The following is a 20794-nucleotide window of genomic DNA, read 5'->3' as shown; positions in this document are numbered from 1 at the left end:
TTACATAGAAACAGTCTGTTATTACATAGAAACAGTCTGTTATTACATAGAAACAGTCTGTTAGTGTCATTACATAGAAACAGTCTGTTAGTGTTATTACATAGAAACAGTCTGTTATTACATAGAAACAGTCTGTTAGTGTTATTACATAGAAACAGTCTGTTAGTGTTATTACATAGAAACAGTATGTTAGTGTTATTACATAGAAACAGTCTGTTATTACATAGAAACAGTCTGTTAGTGTTATTACATAGAAACAGTCTGTTATTACATAGAAACAGTCTGTTAGTGTTATTACATAGAAACAGTCTGTTAGTGTTATTACATAAACAGTCTGTTAGTGTTATTACATAGAAACAGTCTGTTATTACATAGAAACAGTCTGTCAGTGTTATTACATAGAAACAGTCTGTTAGTGTTATTACATAGAAACAGTCTGTTAGTGTTATTACATAGAAACAGTCTGTTATTACATAGAAACAGTCTGTTAGTGTTATTACATAGAAACAGTCTGTTATTACATAGAAACAGTCTGTTAGTGTTATTACATAGAAACAGTCTGTTAGTGTTACTACATAGAAACAGTCTGTTATTACATAGAAACAGTCTGTTATTACATAGAAACAGTCTGTTAGTGTTACTCCATAGAAACAGTCTGTAGAAACAGTCTTGGATAAAATTGTAGACCTGCACAAGGCTGGGATGGGCTACAGGACAATGGGCAAGCAGCTTGGTGAGAAGGCAACTGTTGGCGCAATTATTAGAAAATGGAAGAAGTTCAAGATGACGGTCAATCACCCTCGGTCTGGGGCTCCATGCAAGATCTCACCTCGTGGAGCATCAATGATCATGAGGAAGGTGAGGGATCAGCCCAGAACTACACGGCAGGACCTGGTCAATGACCTGAAGAGAGCTGGGACCACAGTCTCAAAGAAAACCATTAGTAACACACTACGCCGTCATGGATTAAAATCCTGCAGCGCACACAAGGTCCCCCTGCTCAAGCCAGCGCATGTCCAGGCCCGTCTGAAGTTTGCCAATGACCATCTGAATGATCCAGAGGAGGAATGGGAGAAGGTCATGTGGTCTGATGAGACAAAAATAGAGCTTTTTGTCTAAACTTCACTCGCCGTGTTTGGAGGAAGAAGAAGGATGAGTACAACCCCAAGAACACCATCCCAACCATGAAGCATGGAGGTGGAAACCTCATTTTTTGGGGATGCTTTTCTGCAAAGGGGACAGGACGACTGCACCGTATTGAGGGGAGGATGGATGGGGCCATGTATTGCGAGATCTTGGCCAACAACCTCCTTCCCTCAGTAAGAGCATTGAAGATGGGTCGTGGCTGGGTCTTCCAGCATGACAACGACCCGAAACACACAGCCAGGGCAACTAAGGAGTGGCTCCGTAAGAAGCATCTCAAGGTCCTGGAGTGGCCTAGCCAGTCTCCAGACCTGAACCCAATAGAAAATCTTTGGAGGGAGCTGAAAGTCCGTATTGCCCAGCAACAGCCCCGAAACCTGAAGGATCTGGAGAAGGTCTGTATGGAGGAGTGGGCCAAAATCCCTGCTGCAGTGTGTGCAAACCTGGTCAAGAACTACAGGAAACGTATGATCTCTGTAATTGCAAACAAAGGTTTCTGTACCAAATATTAAATTCTGCTTTTCTGATGTATCAAATACTTATGTCATGCAATAAAATGCAAATTATTTACTTAAAAATCATACAATGTGATTTTCTGGATTTTAGATTCCGTCTCTCACAGTTGAAGTGTACCTATGATAAAAATGACAGACCTCTACATGCTTTGTAAGTAGGAAAACCTGCAAAATCGGCAGTGTATCAAATACTTGTTCTCCTCACTGTATATGCTGATTCGGTGAGCAAGTTTATTAGCAAGTGCATCGGTGATGTTGTATCCACTGTGACTATTAAAACCTTCCCCAACCAGAAACCGTGGATTGATGGCAGCATTCGCACAAAACTGAAAGTGCGAACCACTGCTTTTAATCGGGGCAAGGTGACCGGAAACATGACCGAATACAAACAGTGTAGCTATTCCCTCCGCAAGGCAATCAAACAAGCTAAGCGTCAGTATAGAGACAAAGTACAGTCGCAATTCAACGGCTCAGACACGAGAGGTATGTGGCAAGGTCTACAGTCAATCACGGACTACAAAAAGAAAACCAGCCCTGTCGCGGACCCCGATGTCTTGCTCCCAGACAAACTAAACAACTTCTTTGCTCGCTTTGAGGACAATACAGTGCCACCGACACGGCCCGCTACCAAAACCTGCGGGCTCTCCTTCACTGCAGCCGACGTGAGTAAAACATTTAAACGTGTTAACCCTCGCAAGGCTGCCGGCTCAGACGGCATCCCTAGCCGCGTCCTCAGAGCATACGCAGACCAGCTGGCTGGTGTGTTTACGGACATATTCAATCAATTCCTATCCCAGTCTGCTGTTCCCACATTCTTCAAGAGGGCCGCCATTGTTCCTGTTCCCAAGAAAGCTAAGGTAACTGAGATAAACGACTATCGCCCCGTAGCACTCACTTCCGTCATCATGAAGTACTTTGAGAGACTAGTCAAGGATCATATCACCTCCACCCTACCTGATACCCTAGACCCACTCCAATTAGCTTACCATGGATCTCGACCCCGCCCTGTGCAACTGGGTCCTGGATTTACAGACGGTCCTGGACTTTCTGGGTCCTGGACTTCCTGATGGGCCGCCCCCAGGTGGTGAGGGTATGAAACAACATCTCCACCCCGCTGATCCTCAACACTGGGGCCCCACAAGGGTGCGTTCTCAGCCCTCTCCTGTACTCCCTGTTCACCAATGACTGCGTGGCCATGCACGCCTCCAACTCAATCATCAAGTTTGCAGACGACACTACAGTGGTAGGCCTAATTACCAACAACGACAAGACGGCCTACAGGGAGGAGGTGAGGGCCCTCGGACTGTGGTGTCAGGAAAATAACCTCACACTCACACTCAAAGTCAACAAAACAAAAGAGATGATCGTGGACTTCAGGAAACAGCAGAGGGATCACCCCCATATCCACATCGACGGGACAGTAGTGGAGAAGGTGGAAAGTTTTAAGTTCCTCGGCGAACACATCACGGACAAACTGAAATGGTCCACCCACACAGCCAGTGTGGTGAAGAAGGCGCAACAGCGCCTCTTCAACCTCTGGAGGCTGAAGAAATTTGGCTTGTCACCAAAAGCACTCACAAACTTCTACAGATGCACAATCGAGAGCATCCTGTCGGGCTGAATCACCGCCTGGTACGGCAACTGCTCCGCCCACAACCGTAAGGCTCTCCAGAGGGTAGTGAGGTCTGCACAACGCATCACCGGGGGCAAACTACCTGCCCTCCAGGACACCTACACCACCCGATGTCACAGGAAGGCCAAAAAGATCATCAAGGACAACAACCACCCGAGCCACTGCCTGTTCACCCCGCTATCATCCAGAAGGCGAGGTCAGTATAGGTGCATCAAAGCTGGGACCGAGAGACTGAAAAACAGCTTCTATCTCAAGGCCATCAGGCTGTTAAACAGCCATCACTAACATTGAGTGGCTGCTGCCAACATACTGACTCAAATCTCTAGCCACTTTAATAATTAAAAATTGGATGTAATAAATATAGCACTAGTCACTTTAAACAAAGCCACTTTATATAATGTTTACATACCCTACATTACTCATCTCATATGTATATACTGTACTCTATACCATCTACTGCATCTTGCCTATGCCGTTCTGCCATCACTCATCCATATATTTATATGTACATATTCTTATTCATTCCTTTACATTTGTGTGTATAAGGTAGTTGTTATGAAATTGTTAGATTACTTGTTAGATGTTGGTTATTACTGCATGGTCGGAACTAGAAGCACAAGCATTTCAATACACTCGCATTAACATCTGCTAAACATGTGTATGTGACCAATAACATTTGATTTGATTTGACATAGAAACAGCAGTTGTAACGGCTTTCGTCGGTGGAAGAAGGAGAGGACCAAAGCGCAGCGTGGTTAGTGTTCATCTTAATTTAATAATAATCAAAAACCTGAACACTACAATTACAAAACAACAAAAGTGAAAACCTGAAACAGTTCTATCTGGTGCAGACACACAAAGACTGAAGACAACCACCCACAAAACACAATAGAACACAGGCTACCTAAATATGGTTCCCAATCAGAGACAATGACTAACACCTGCCTCTGATTGAGAACCATATCAGGCCAAACGAGAAACCCCACATAGAAACAGAAAACATAGATCATACCCACCCAACTCACGCCCTGACCATACTAAAACAAAGAAAATACAAAAGAACTATGGTCAGAACGTGACAGCAGTAATATGTAATAACATAGAAAAAATCTACCAAAACAAAACTACCCCAGCTCACATCAAGGTGAACATCACCAAACCCTGCGAATAAAACTAACAAACAGGGGGAAAAAATTAATTAAACCCTTTTCTGTGTCCCATCCATTGCTACTAACTAGCCCACTGGTGAGCAAGAATATTTGCTTTCCCCAGTACACAGTTCCATATTGTTTGGATTTTGTTAAACATCGGCCATCACACCCTCCTCTTCTCCTGGAATGTACTTACTCAGCAACCCCCCCCCCCCAACAATATCCCCCAGGTACCCACCCTGTCCCCCTCCCCACCCTGTCCCCCTCCCCACCCAGCCCTCCTCAGGGCGATGTGATGCGACACCCACAGCCCTAATCTCCTCCCAGTAGTGGGTGGTCCCTGCCTGCTCTATGACACACACTCAGAGCCCAAAAGGTCAGACCCACACTAAGAACACAGTTGATTGATGGGAGTGTCAGGGGCAACAGAAAAGGGTCAGCCCAAATTAATGACTGTGAGTTGCTGAGGAGAAAAGCTAAGGATCTGTTAGTTAGGGGAGCTAGGGGTTAGGTTATTTCTGAGATGGGTTTCGATACCAGGGAGGGACATCTGAGATTTGGACAAAATGGCATGGAAGTCTGGCTTTGTGTCTATCAATAAACTGATAAACAACATACTCAATATCAAGCTCTACACTCTCACCAATATATTCCCACTAAATAATGTAGCAAACCCTGTCGAAGAAAGACTGAGGAGGTTTCTTTACAAGGGACCTCTGATAGTCGGACAAGTGAGACAAAGGCCTAGATCCAATCAGAACAAGCGTTAACCGGTGATAGTCGACACCCACATAGCTGATGTTTTGGCAGTGTCGGAGGTGAAACTGCTTTGGCCGTGTGGTGCCAGGACAACAACCTCTCCCTCAACGTGATCAAGACTAAGGAGATGATTGTGAACTACAGGAAAAAGGAGGACCGAGCACGCCCCCATTCTCATCAACGGGGCTGCAGTGGAGCAGGTTGAGAGCTTCAAGTTCCTTGGTGTCCACATCACCAACAAACTAACATGGTCCAAGCACACCTTTTCCCCCTCAGGAGACTGAAAAGATTTGGCATGGGTCCTCAGATCCTCAAAAAGTTCTACAGCTGCACCATCGAGAGCATCCTGACTGGTTGCATCACTGCCTGGTATGGCAAATGCTCGGCCGAGGGTACTGGGTAGTGCGTACAGCCCAGTACATCACTGGGGCCAAGCTTGCTGCCATCCAGGACCTCAACACAAGGCGGTGTCAGAGGAAGGCCCTAAAAATTGTCAAAGACTCCAGCCACCCTAGTCATAGACTGTTCTATCTGCTACCGCATGGCAAGCGGTACCGGAGCGCCAAGTCTAGGTCCAAGAGGCTTCTAAACAGCTTCTACCCCCAAGCCATAAGAGTCCTGAACATCTAATCAAAGGGCTACCCAGACTATTTGCATTTCCCCCCCTTTATGCTGGTGCTACTCTCTGTTATTATCTATGCATAAGTCACTTTAATAACTCTACCTACATGTACAGTACATATTACCTCAATTACCTCGACTAATCGACTTTGACTCTGTACCGGTACCCCCTGTATATACAGTGGGGCAAAAAAGTATTTAGTCAGCCACCAATTGTGCAAGTTCTCCTACTTAAAAAGATGAGAGAGGCCTGTAATTTTCATCATAGGTACACTTCAACTATGACAGACAAAATGAGAAAAAAAAATCCAGGAAATCACATTGTAGGATTTTTAATGAATTTATTTGCAAATTATGGTGGAAAATAAGTATTTGGTCACCTACAAACAAGCAAGATTTCTGGCTCTCACAGACCTGTAACTTCTTCTTTAAGAGGCTCCTCTGTCCTCCACTCGTTACCTGTATTAATGGCACCTGTTTGAACTTGTTATCAGTATAAAAGAAACCTGTCCACAACCTCAAAACAGTCACACTCCAAACTCCACTATGGCCAAGACCAAAGAGCTGTCAAAGGACACCAGAAACAAAATTGTCGACCTGCACCAGGCTGGGAAGACTGAATCTGCAATAGGTAAGCAGCTTGGTTTGAAGAAATCAACTGGGAGAGCAATTATTAGGAAATGGAAGACATACAAGACCACTGATAATCTCCCTCGATCTGGGGCTCCACGCAAGATCTCACCCCGTGGGGTCAAAATGATCACAAGAACGGTGAGCAAAAATCCCAGAACCACACGGGGGGACCTAGTGAATGACCTGCAGAGAGCTGGGACCAAAGTAACAAAGCCTACCATCAGTAACACACTACACCGCCAGGGACTCAAATCCTGCAGTGCTAGACGTGTCCCCCTGCTTAAGCCAGTACATGTCCAGGCCCGTCTGAAGTTTGCTGGAGAGCATTTGGATGATCCAGAAGAAGATTGGGAGAATGTCATATGGTCAGATGAAACCAACTCGTCGTGTTTGGAGGACAAAGAATGCTGAGTTGCATCCAAAGAACACCATACCTACTGTGAAGCATGGGGGTGGAAACATCATGCTTTGGGGCTGTTTTTCTGCAAAGGGACCAGGACGACTGATCCGTGTAAAGGACAGAATGAATGGGGCCATGTATCGTGAGATTTTGAGTGAAAACCTCCTTCCATCAGCAAGGGCATTGAAGATGAAACGTGGCTGGGTCTTTCAGCATGACAATGATCCCAAACACACCGCCCGGGCAACGAAGGAGTGGCTTCGTAAGAAGCATTTCAAGGTCCTGGAGTGGCCTAGCCAGTCTCCAGATCTCAACCCCATAGAAAATCTTTGGAGGGAGTTGAAAGTCCGTGTTGCCCAGCAACAGCCCCAAAACATCACTGCTCTAGAGGAGATCTGCATGGAGGAATGGGCCAAAATACCAGCAACAGTGTGTGAAAACCTTGTGAAGACTTACAGAAAACGTTTGACCTCTGTCATTGCCAACAAAGGGTATATAACAAAGTATTGAGATAAACTTTTGTTATTGACCAAATACTTATTTTCCACCATAATTTGCAAATAAATTCATTAAAAATCCTACAATGTGATTTTCTGGATTTTGTCTGTCATAGTTGAAGTGTTCCTATGATGAAAATTACAGGCCTCTCTCATCTTTTTAAGTGGGAGAACTTGCACAATTGGTGGCTGACTAAATACTTTTTTGCCCCACTGTAGCCCCCACATTGACTCTGTACCGGTACCCCCTCTATATAGCCTCCACATTGACTCTGTACCAGTACCCCCTGTATATAGTCTCCACATTGACTCTGTACCGGTACCCCCTGTATATAGCCTCCACATTGACTCTGTACCGGTACCCCCTGTATATAGCCTCCACATTGACTCTGTACCGGTTCACCCTGTATATAGCCTCCACATTGACTCTGTACCGGTACCCCCTGTATATAGCCTCCACATTGACTCTGTACCGGTACCCCCTGTATATAGCCTCCACATTGACTCTGTACCGGTACCCCCTGTATATAGCCTCCACATTGACTCTGTACCGGTACCCCCTGTATATATCCTCCACATTGACTCTGTACCGGTACCCCCTGTATATAGCCTCCACATTGACTCTGTACCGGTACCCCCTGTATATAGCCTCCACATTGACTCTGTACCGGTACCCCCTGTATATAGCCTCCACATTGACTCTGTACCGGTACCCCCTGTATATAGCCTCCTCATTGACTCTGTACCGGTACCCCCTGTATATATCCTCCACATTGACTCTGTACCGGTACCCCCTGTATATAGCCTCCACATTGACTCTGTACCGGTACCCCCTGTATATAGCCTCCACATTGACTCTGTACCGGTAACCCCTGTATATAGCCTCCACATTGATTCTGTACCGATACCCCCTGTATATAGCCTCCACATTGACTCTGTACCGGTACCCCCTGTATATAGCTTCCACATTGACTCTGTACCGGTACCCCCTGTATATAGCCTCCACATTGACTCGGTACCGGTACCCCCTGTATAAAGCCTCCACATTGACTCGGTACCGGTACCCCCTGTATATAGCCTCCACATTGACAACCCTCCTTATACAACACTCCTTATACAGCACAATACATGAACCCTCCTTATTCAACACAATACATGAACCCTCCTTATACAACACAATACATTAACCCTCCTTATACAGCCCTCCTTATACAGCACAATACATGAACCCTCCTTATACAACACAATACATTAACCCTCCTTATACAGCCCTCCTTATACAGCACAATACATGAACCCTCCTTATACAACACAATACATGAACCCTCCTTATACAACACAATACATGAACCCTCCTTATACAACACAATACATGAACCCTCCTTATACAACACAATACATTAACCCTCCTTATACAGCCCTCCTTATACAGCACAATACATGAACCCTCCTTATACAGCACAATACATGAACCCTCCTTATACAGCACAATACATGAACCCTCCTTATACAGCACAATACATGAACCCTCCTTATACAGCACAATACATGAACCCTCCTTATACAGCACAATACATGAACCCTCCTTATACAACCCTCCTTATTCAGCACAATACATGAACCCTCCTTATACAGCACAATACATGAACCCTCCTTATACAACACAATACATGAACCCTCCTTATACAACACAATACATGAACCCTCCTTATACAGCACAATACATGAACCCTCCTTATACAGCACAATACATGAACCCTCCTTATACAGCACAATACATGAACCCTCCTTATACAGCACAATACATGAACCCTCCTTATACAGCACAATACATGAACCCTCCTTATACAACCCTCCTTATTCAGCACAATACATGAACCCTCCTTATACAGCACAATACATGAACCCTCCTTATACAACACAATACATGAACCCTCCTTATACAACACAATACATGAACCCTCCTTATACAGCACAATACATGAACCCTCCTTATACAGCACAATACATGAACCCTCCTTATTCAGCACAATACATGAACCCTCCTTATACAGCACAATACATGAACCCTCCTTATACAACACAATACATGAACCCTCCTTATACAGCACAATACATGAACCCTCCTTATACAACCCTCCTTATACAACACAATACATGAACCCTCCTTATACAGCACAATACATGAACCCTCCTTATACAACCCTCCTTATTCAGCACAATACATGAACCCTCCTTATACAGCACAATACATGAACCCTCCTTATACAGCACAATACATGAACCCTCCTTATACAACCCTCCTTATTCAGCACAATACATGAACCCTCCTTATACAACACAATACATGAACCCTCCTTATACAACCCTCCTTATACAGCACAATACATGAACCCTCCTTATACAGCACAATACATGAACCCTCCTTATACAGCACAATACATGAACCCTCCTTATACAACACAATACATGAACCCTCCTTATACAACACAATACATGAACCCTCCTTATACAGCACAATACATGAACCCTCCTTATACAACCCTCCTTATACAACACAATACATGAACCCTCCTTATACAACACAATACATGAACCCTCCTTATACAACACAATACATGAACCCTCCTTATACAGCACAATACATGAACCCTCCTTATACAGCACAATACATGAACCCTCCTTATTCAGCACAATACATGAACCCTCCTTATACAGCACAATACATGAACCCTCCTTATACAACACAATACATGAACCCTCCTTATACAGCACAATACATGAACCCTCCTTATACAACACAATACATGAACCCTCCTTATACAACACAATACATGAACCCTCCTTATACAACACAATACATGAACCCTCCTTATACAACACAATACATTAACCCTCCTTATACAGCCCTCCTTATACAGCACAATACATGAACCCTCCTTATACAGCACAATACATGAACCCTCCTTATACAGCACAATACATGAACCCTCCTTATACAGCACAATACATGAACCCTCCTTATACAGCACAATACATGAACCCTCCTTATACAGCACAATACATGAACCCTCCTTATACAACCCTCCTTATTCAGCACAATACATGAACCCTCCTTATACAGCACAATACATGAACCCTCCTTATACAACACAATACATGAACCCTCCTTATACAACACAATACATGAACCCTCCTTATACAGCACAATACATGAACCCTCCTTATACAGCACAATACATGAACCCTCCTTATACAGCACAATACATGAACCCTCCTTATACAGCACAATACATGAACCCTCCTTTTACAGCACAATACATGAACCCTCCTTATACAACCCTCCTTATTCAGCACAATACATGAACCCTCCTTATACAGCACAATACATGAACCCTCCTTATACAACACAATACATGAACCCTCCTTATACAGCACAATACATGAACCCTCCTTATACAGCACAATACATGAACCCTCCTTATACAGCACAATACATGAACCCTCCTTATTCAGCACAATACATGAACCCTCCTTATACAGCACAATACATGAACCCTCCTTATACAACACAATACATGAACCCTCCTTATACAGCACAATACATGAACCCTCCTTATACAACCCTCCTTATACAACACAATACATGAACCCTCCTTATACAGCACAATACATGAACCCTCCTTATACAACCCTCCTTATTCAGCACAATACATGAACCCTCCTTATACAGCACAATACATGAACCCTCCTTATACAGCACAATACATGAACCCTCCTTATACAACCCTCCTTATTCAGCACAATACATGAACCCTCCTTATACAACACAATACATGAACCCTCCTTATACAACCCTCCTTATACAGCACAATACATGAACCCTCCTTATACAGCACAATACATGAACCCTCCTTATACAGCACAATACATGAACCCTCCTTATACAACACAATACATGAACCCTCCTTATACAACACAATACATGAACCCTCCTTATACAGCACAATACATGAACCCTCCTTATACAACCCTCCTTATACAACACAATACATGAACCCTCCTTATACAACACAATACATGAACCCTCCTTATACAACACAATACATGAACCCTCCTTATACAGCACAATACATGAACCCTCCTTATACAGCACAATACATGAACCCTCCTTATTCAGCACAATACATGAACCCTCCTTATACAGCACAATACATGAACCCTCCTTATACAACACAATACATGAACCCTCCTTATACAGCACAATACATGAACCCTCCTTATACAACCCTCCTTATACAACACAATACATGAACCCTCCTTATACAGCACAATACATGAACCCTCCTTATACAACCCTCCTTATTCAGCACAATACATGAACCCTCCTTATACAGCACAATACATGAACCCTCCTTATACAGCACAATACATGAACCCTCCTTATACAACCCTCCTTATTCAGCACAATACATGAACCCTCCTTATACAACACAATACATGAACCCTCCTTATACAACCCTCCTTATACAGCACAATACATGAACCCTCCTTATACAGCACAATACATGAACCCTCCTTATACAACCCTCCTTATACAGCACAATACATGAACCCTCCTTATACAACACAATACATGAACCCTCCTTATACAGCACAATACATGAACCCTCCTTATACAGCACAATACTTTAACCCTCCTTATACAGCACAATACATGAACACTCCTTATACAACACAATACATGAACCCTCCTTATACAACACAATACATGAACCCTCCTTATACAGCACAATACATGAACCCTCCTTATACAACCCTCCTTATACAACACAATACATGAACCCTCCTTATTCAACACAATACATGAACCCTCCTTATACAGCACAATACATGAACCCTCCTTATACAACCCTCCTTATACAACACAATACATGAACCCTCCTTATACAACACAATACATGAACCCTCCTTATACAACACAATACATGAACCCTCCTTATACAGCACAATACATGAACCCTCCTTATACAACCCTCCTTATACAACACAATACATGAACCCTCCTTATTCAACACAATACATGAACCCTCCTTATACAACACAATACATGAACCCTCCTTATACAGCACAATACATGAACCCTCCTTATACAGCACAATACATGAACCCTCCTTATACAGCACAATACATGAACCCTCCTTATTCAACACAATACATGAACCCTCCTTATACAGCACAATACTTTAACCCTCCTTATTCAACACAATACATGAACCCTCCTTATACAACACAATACATGAACCCTCCTTATACAGCACAATACATGAACCCTCCTTATACAGCACAATACATGAACCCTCCTTATACAGCACAATACATGAACCCTCCTTATACAGCACAATACATGAACCCTCCTTATACAACACAATACATGAACCCTCCTTATACAGCACAATACTTTAACCCTCCTTATTCAACACAATACATGAACCCTCCTTATACAACACAATACATGAACCCTCCTTATACAGCACAATACATTAACCCTCCTTATACAACCGTCCTTATATAACACAATACATGAACCCTCCTTATACAGCACAATACATTAACCCTCCTTATTCAACACAATACATGAACCCTCCTTATACAACCCTCCTTATACAGCACAATACATGAACCCTCCTTATACAGCACAATACATGAACCCTCCTTATACAACACAATACATGAACCCTCCTTATACAACCCTCCTTATACAGCACAATACATGAACCCTCCTTATACAGCACAATACATGAACCCTCCTTATACAGCACAATACATGAACCCTCCTTATACAACACAATACATGAACCCTCCTTATACAGCACAATACTTTAACCCTCCTTATTCAACACAATACATGAACCGTCCTTATACAGCACAATACTTTAACCCTCCTTATTCAACACAATACATGAACCCTCCTTATACAGCACAATACATGAACCCTCCTTATACAGCCCTCCTTATACAGCACAATACATGAACCCTCCTTATACAGCACAATACATGAACCCTCCTTATACAATCCTCCTTATACAACCCTCCTTATTCAGCACAATACATGAACCCTCCTTATACAACACAATACATGAACCCTCCTTATACAGCACAATACATGAACCCTCCTTATACAACACAATACATGAACCCTCCTTGTTCAACACAATACATGAACCCTCCTTATACAACACAATACATGAACCCTCCTTATACAGCACAATACATTAACCCTCCTTATACAACCCTCCTTATATAACACAATACATGAACCCTCCTTATACAGCACAATACATTAACCCTCCTTATTCAACACAATACATGAACCCTCCTTATACAACCCTCCTTATACAGCACAATACATGAACCCTCCTTATACAGCACAATACATGAACCCTCCTTATACAACACAATACATGAACCCTCCTTATACAACCCTCCTTATACAGCACAATACATGAACCCTCCTTATAAAACACAATACATGAACCCTCCTTATACAACACAATACATGAACCCTCCTTATACAACACAATACATGAACCCTCCTTATACAGCACAATACATGAACCCTCCTTATACAACCCTCCTTATACAGCACAATACACGAACCCTCCTTATACAACCCTCCTTATACAGCACAATACATGAACCCTCCTTATACAGCACAATACATGAACCCTCCTTATACAGCACAATACATGAACCCTCCTTATTCAACACAATACATGAACCCTCCTTATACAGCACAATACATGAACCCTCCTTATACAGCACAATACATGAACCCTCCTTATACAACACAATACATGAACCCTCCTTATACAACACAATACATGAACCCTCCTTATACAGCACAATACATGAACCCTCCTTATACAACCCTCCTTATACAGCACAATACATGAACCCTCCTTATACAACCCTCCTTATACAACACAGTACATGAACCCTCCTTATACAACCCTCCTTATACAACACAATACATGAACCCTCCTTATACAGCACAGTACATGAACCCTCCTTATACAACCCTCCTTATACAACACAATACATGAACCCTCCTTATACAGCACAATACATGAACCCTCCTTATACAACACAATACATGAACCCTCCTTATACAGCACAATACATGAACCCTCCTTATTCAGCACAATACATGAACCCTCCTTATACAACACAATACATGAACCCTCCTTATACAGCACAATACATGAACCCTCCTTATACAACACAATACATGAACCCTCCTTATTCAACACAATACATGAACCCTCCTTATACAACCCTCCTTATACAGCACAATACACGAACCCTCCTTATACAACCCTCCTTATACAGCACAATACATGAACCCTCCTTATACAGCACAATACATGAACCCTCCTTATACAGCACAATACATGAACCCTCCTTATTCAACACAATACATGAACCCTCCTTATACAACACAATACATGAACCCTCCTTATACAACCCTCCTTATACAGCACAATACATGAATCCTCCTTATACAACACAATACATGAACCCTCCTTATACAACCCTCCTTATACAACACAATACATGAACCCTCCTTATACAACCCTCCTTATACAACACAGTACATGAACCCTCCTTATACAACCCTCCTTATACAACACAATACATGAACCCTCCTTATACAGCACAATACATGAACCCTCCTTATACAGCACAATACACGAACCCTCCTTATACAACCCTCCTTATACAGCACAATACATGAACCCTCCTTATACAGCACAATACATGAACCCTCCTTATACAGCACAATACATGAACCCTCCTTATACAACCCTCCTTATTCAGCACAATACATGAACCCTCCTTATACAACACAATACATGAACCCTCCTTATACAGCACAATACATGAACCCTCCTTATACAACACCACAATAACTGACAAGTTCAGGATACTTTTCCAACTAAATAATGTAGAAAACCATCACAAAAAGAAGACTCCAAATGAAAAGCAAGTCATTACGAAGAGTGAAGAGTTTTGTGTAATAACGTAGGAAGATTGTCAAGACTTTCAACTTCATCAAATCTACATGACTCTGAGAGCAGTGAACCACAAAAACCCATCAACTCTCCTTCCCTCCCTCTGTTCTTCCCTCCCTCTGTCCTTCCCTCCCTCTGTACCCCTGCCTCTCTCCTAACCCTCCCTCCCCTCCCTCTGTCCTTCCCTCCCTCTGTACCCCTGCCTCTCTCCTAACCCTCCCTCCCCTCCCTCTGTCCTTCCCTCCCTCTGTACCCCTGCCTCTCTCCTAACCATCCCTCCTCCCTCCTTTTCTCCTTCTTCCCCTCCTTCATCCCCTCTCCCATTACCCCCCAACCTCCCTCATACAACCCCTTCAACCACTCCACCCCTCCTTCCCTGGCCCGCCTTCCCACCCTGGCCCTCCCTCCTTCCCACCCTGTCCCTCCCTCCATCCCTCCTTCCCACCCTCACCCTCCCTCTTTCCTACCATGGCCTTCCCTCCCTCCCTCCTTCCCACCCTCGCCCTCCCTCTTTCCTACCATGGCCTTCCCTCCCTCCCTCCTTCCCACCCTCGCCCTCCCTCTTTCCTACCATGGCCTTCCCTCCCTCCCTCCTTCCCACCATGGCCCTTCCTCCTTCCCACCATGGCCCTCCCTCCTTCCCACCATGGCCCTCCCTCCTTCCCACCCTAGCCCTCCCTCCTTCCCACCATGGCCCTCCCTCCTTCCCACCCTAGCCCTCCCTCCCTCCTTTACACCCTAACCCTCCCTCCTTCCTACCATGGCCTTCCCTCCCTCCCTCCTTCCCACCCTAGCCCTCCCTCCCTCCTTCACACCCTAACCCTCCCTCCTTCCTACCATGGCCTTCCCTCCCTCCCTCGTTCCCACCCTGGCCCTCCCTCGTTTCCACCCTGGCCCTCCCTCCTTCCTACCATGGCCTTCCCTCCCTCCCTCCCTCGTTTCCACCCTGGCCCTCCATACCATGGCCTTCCCTCCCTCCCTCCCTCCTTCCTACCATGGCCTTCCCTCCCTCCCTCCTTCCCACCCTAGCCCTCCCTCCCTCCTTCCCACCCTAGCCCTCCCTCCCTCCTTCACACCCTAACCCTCCCTCCTTCCTACCATGGCCTTCCCTCCCTCCCTCCTTCCCACCCTAGCCCTCCCTCCCTCCTTCACACCCTAACCCTCCCTCCTTCCTACCATAGCCTTCCCTCCCTCGTTTCCACCCTAGCCCTCCCTTCTTCCCACCCTGCCCCCCTCCTACCATGGCCCTCCCTCCCTCTTGCAAATCAAGGCCCTCCCTCCTTCCCTCCCTCTCTGGCCCCCCATGTGTAGTAGTAATAATATTGCTAGCAGGGGTTAACTGGCGGGGGACCGTGGCCCGTCTAGGTACAGCAATTTAAAAAGCTTTGAGGTTCCCAGCTGTATGAATCTGTTCCAGGGGGAATCCCACAGGCTGGTCCGCATAGGGTTAGGGTCAATACTTCACTCCCACCAATCTCTGCATCCCAAATGGTACCCTATTGCCTATTTTATAGTGCACAACTTGAGTCCTGGTCTAAAAGTAGTGCACTATATGGGCAATAGGGTACCAATTGGGACGCAAGCCTGTGACTTTACCCCACCAACCTCTATCACCTCCCACCAGCGTCGTTATTGGTCTCCTCCGATTTGGCTTTCAATGCTTTTTTATTAAATTACAACCACATGCTACTGCTGTGATTGGCAACAGAATGAATATATACACTGAGTGTACAAAACATTAGGAACACTTTCCTAATATTAGGTTGCACCCCCCCCCCCCACCCCCCCACCTCCCCCGTTTTGCCCTCAGAACAACCTAAATTCGACGAGGCATGGACTCTACAAGGTGTCGAAAAGATGCTGGCCCATGTTGACTCCAATGCTTCCCACAGTTGTGTCAAGTTGGCTGGATGTACTTTGGGTGGTGGACCATTCTTGATACACATGAAACTGTTGAGTGTGAAAAACCCAGCAGCATTGCAGTTCTTGACACAAACCGGTGCACCTGGCACCTACTACCATACCCCGTTCAAAGGCACTGAAATCTTTTGTCTTGCCTATTCACCCTCTGAATGGCACACATACACAATCCATCTTTTAATTGTCTCAAGGCTTAAAAATCCTTCTTTAACATGTCTCCTCCCCTTCATCTACACTGATTGAAGTGGATTAAAAAAGTGACATCAATAAGGGATCATGCTTTTACCTGGATTCACCTGGTCAGTCTGTCATGGGGAACTCTCAGTGTGACAGGGAGTGTTCCGTCACACTGAGCGTTCCCCCGTCACACTGGACGTTCCCCGTCACACTGGGCGTTCCCCGTCACACTGGGCGTTCCCCTTCACACTGGGCGTTCCCCGTCACACTGAGCGTTCCCCGTCACACTGAGAGTTCCCCGTCACACTGAGAGTTCCCCGTCACACTGAGAGTTCCCCCGTCACACTGAGAGTTCCCCGTCACACTGAGAGTTCCCCGTCACCCTGAGAGTTCCCCGTCACACTGAGAGTTCCCCGTCACACTGAGCGTTCCCCGTCACACTGAGAGTTCCCCGTCACACTGAGAGTTCCCCGTCACACTGAGAGTTCCCCGTCACACTGAGAGTTCCCCGTCACCCTGAGAGTTCCCCGTCACGCTGAGAGTTCCCCGTCACGCTGAGAGTTCCCCGTCACGCTGAGAGTTCCCCGTCACGCTGAGAGTTCCCCGTCACGCTGAGAGTTCCCCGTCACGCTGAGAGTTCCCCGTCACCCTGAGAGTTCCCCGTCACCCTGAGAGTTCCCCGTCACACTGAGAGTTCCCCGTCACCCTGAGAGTTCCCCGTCACACTGAGAGTTCCCCGTCACACTGAGCGTTCCCCGTCACACTGAGCGTTCCCCGTCACACTGAGCGTTCCCCGTCACACTGAGCGTTCCCCGTCACACTGAGCGTTCCCCGTCACACTGAGAGTTCCCCGTCACACTGAGAGTTCCCCCAATCACACTGAGAGTTCCCCGTCACACTGAGTGTTCCCCCAATCACATTGAGTTCCCCGTCACACTGAGAGTTCCCCGTCACCCTGAGTGTTCCCCCAATCACACTGAGAGTTCCCCGTCACACTGAGAGTTCCCCGTCACACTGAGAGCTCTCAGTGTGACGGGGAACGCTCAGTGTTACAGGATGTATTCATATAGATTATAGAAGCAGCCCTCTGATGTTAAGCATGTCTACATATTAATAATTGTCACGCCAATGACTCGTCCATCAAATGTCCATAACTTTCGAATGTTCAGTGTAGAATACACATTATTTATTTAGCAAGTATTCAGAATGTGAGTTTAGAGTTGCCAAGAGAGACAAAAACAGTATCAAATTAAAATTGCTTTTAATCTGGGCACAACACAATGGCAATAGCAGTAAGACATTAAAGGGATATTGCTTAACAGCCACAGCCATTAATAAAGTCAATGAAACATGGTAACACGACATTGAGAGACTGGGTCCAGCCCTTCTGCTGCCGTTGTTAAATATGGGTCCATTTCTGGACCAAATACAACTCAGGCCGTAGTATAAAAACTGTCAACTACAAGTGAATGTTATCAATTGTTTGGAAAAACCTTTAGAATCACTGACTAATGCTAATTCTAGTTTAACAGAAATGGTTAATTACAAAGAATTGTAAACACTTACAAAAAAAGCATACTTTTTTTCCTGAGAGCTGTTAAATAAATATTTTCTGTACTAATTATACAATTAAACACAATTGTTGTTCTGATATACAGTATGTGTAAGCTATCAAACTTCAATTAAACACAAAACATAAACACCGTAACTTAATTATTTAAATCTGGTGTTAATGTGAAAATGTCTTTAATTTTCAAATTAAGAAAATATTTCTTTCGTTTTTTAAAATTTGATATTCTAGCCCTTTCTGACACTCGTAAAAAATAAAAAATAAAAGACTTTGGCACGAAACAGAAAACACTATAACCAATCATTGAAATCAATAAATCAACATTGAAATAGCTACTTAACTAAACCTGATTTATTAGTGTAAGTAGTTCTTCCTTAAACTCATCACATCTGAAAACAATATTCAACTGAAAATCCATCAGTACATTCTGGTGGTAGAGAATGTTTTGTATTATATGGCACCCTATTCCCTACATAGTGAACTCCTTTTTAAACAGGGTCCATATGGGCTGTGGTCAAAAGTAGTGCACTATAATAGGGAATAGGGTAACTTTTGGGATGCAAACATTGGCTTAGTTTCAATATCCACACTAGCATATCACTTAGAATACACGTCCAATTACATTGCTCCCTTCTTAGTAGTATGCTAGAGAGGGCATTGCAACAAAGCCACATGTTATATGCTATGGTCTTTTAGCTTCAGGTAGTTTGAGAGGCTGGGGTTGCATCTAGTGCCTTACTTCTGACCAGAGTCCTAGGGGTCCTGGATAAAAGTAGTGCACTATATAGGGAATAGGGTGACATTTTAGGCCGACCCTGGGTGTTTAAGTTCAGAGTGATTTAGTCTGGCAGTTTTAGTTCTGTTTGATTTAGTAATTGTAGTTCAGAGTGCTTTTACCTGGGAGTTGTAGTTCAGAGTGACTTAGCATGGGAGTTGTAATCCAGAGTGATTTAGCTTGGTAGTTGTAGTTCAGAGTGATTTAGCTTGGTAGTTGTAGTTCAGAGTGATTTAACCTGGTAGTTGTAGTTCAGAGTGATTTAGCCTGGTAGTTGTAGTTCAGAGTGATTTAACCTGGTAGTTGTAGTTCAGAGTGATTTAGCCTGGCAGTTGTAGTTCAGAGTGATTTAACCTGGTAGTTGTAGTTCAGAGTGATTTAGCCTGGCAGTTGTAGTTCAGAGTGATTTAACCTGGTATTTGTAGTTTCCTGGCCTGTTTGATCCACAGTTTGAAGTATTCCACCTCCAGGGCGCGGGCTGAGAGGACGGTGTGAGGGTCATACTCGTTGTTGTAGCGTAGATCCAGGTGGTGAGCCCCGTCAGGTATCACTATGGCGACCACCGAGTCCGAGATGTTTCGGGTCACCCCACCACTTGACCACGGGTCCAGTCCTCCGTTACTGTAAGAGTTTAGAGGAGAGGGATCAATATATCACATGTATTTATATGATCCTTTTTTAAGGAAGGAGAATCAAATGGTGAAGCAGAGAAAGTTCATGTGGAATAACATCAAATGGCTTAACCTCTATTTAAGCAATAAGGCACAAGAGGCAGTGTTGTATCATGAATACAGTCACAGGTAAGAGGCAGTGCTGTATCATGAATACAGTCACAGATAAGAGGCAGTGTTGTATCATGAATACAGTCACAGATAAGAGGCAGTGCTGTATCATGAATACAGTCACAGATAAGAGGCAGTGTTGT

General features: G+C 44.4%; 1 long non-coding RNA gene across 1 annotated transcript; it reads right to left on the bottom strand.

Annotated features, from left to right (window-relative positions):
* Positions 1-18766: 18766 nt before the first annotated feature.
* LOC120018711 lies at positions 18767-20492 on the bottom strand. The gene is made up of 2 exons (XR_005472242.1): positions 20282-20492; positions 18767-20223 (listed from the first exon to the last, which is right to left on the bottom strand). It is a non-coding gene; the product is annotated as an uncharacterized LOC120018711 (long non-coding RNA).
* Between the last annotated feature and the right edge of the window lie 302 nt (positions 20493-20794).

The sequence above is a fragment of the Salvelinus namaycush genome, chromosome 23 (genome assembly GCF_016432855.1).
Source record: "Salvelinus namaycush isolate Seneca chromosome 23, SaNama_1.0, whole genome shotgun sequence".
Classification (NCBI taxonomy): Eukaryota; Metazoa; Chordata; class Actinopteri; order Salmoniformes; family Salmonidae; genus Salvelinus; species Salvelinus namaycush.
The sequence above is the reverse complement of the archived record's forward strand: the minus strand, read 5'-3'. Positions and strand labels throughout refer to the sequence as shown.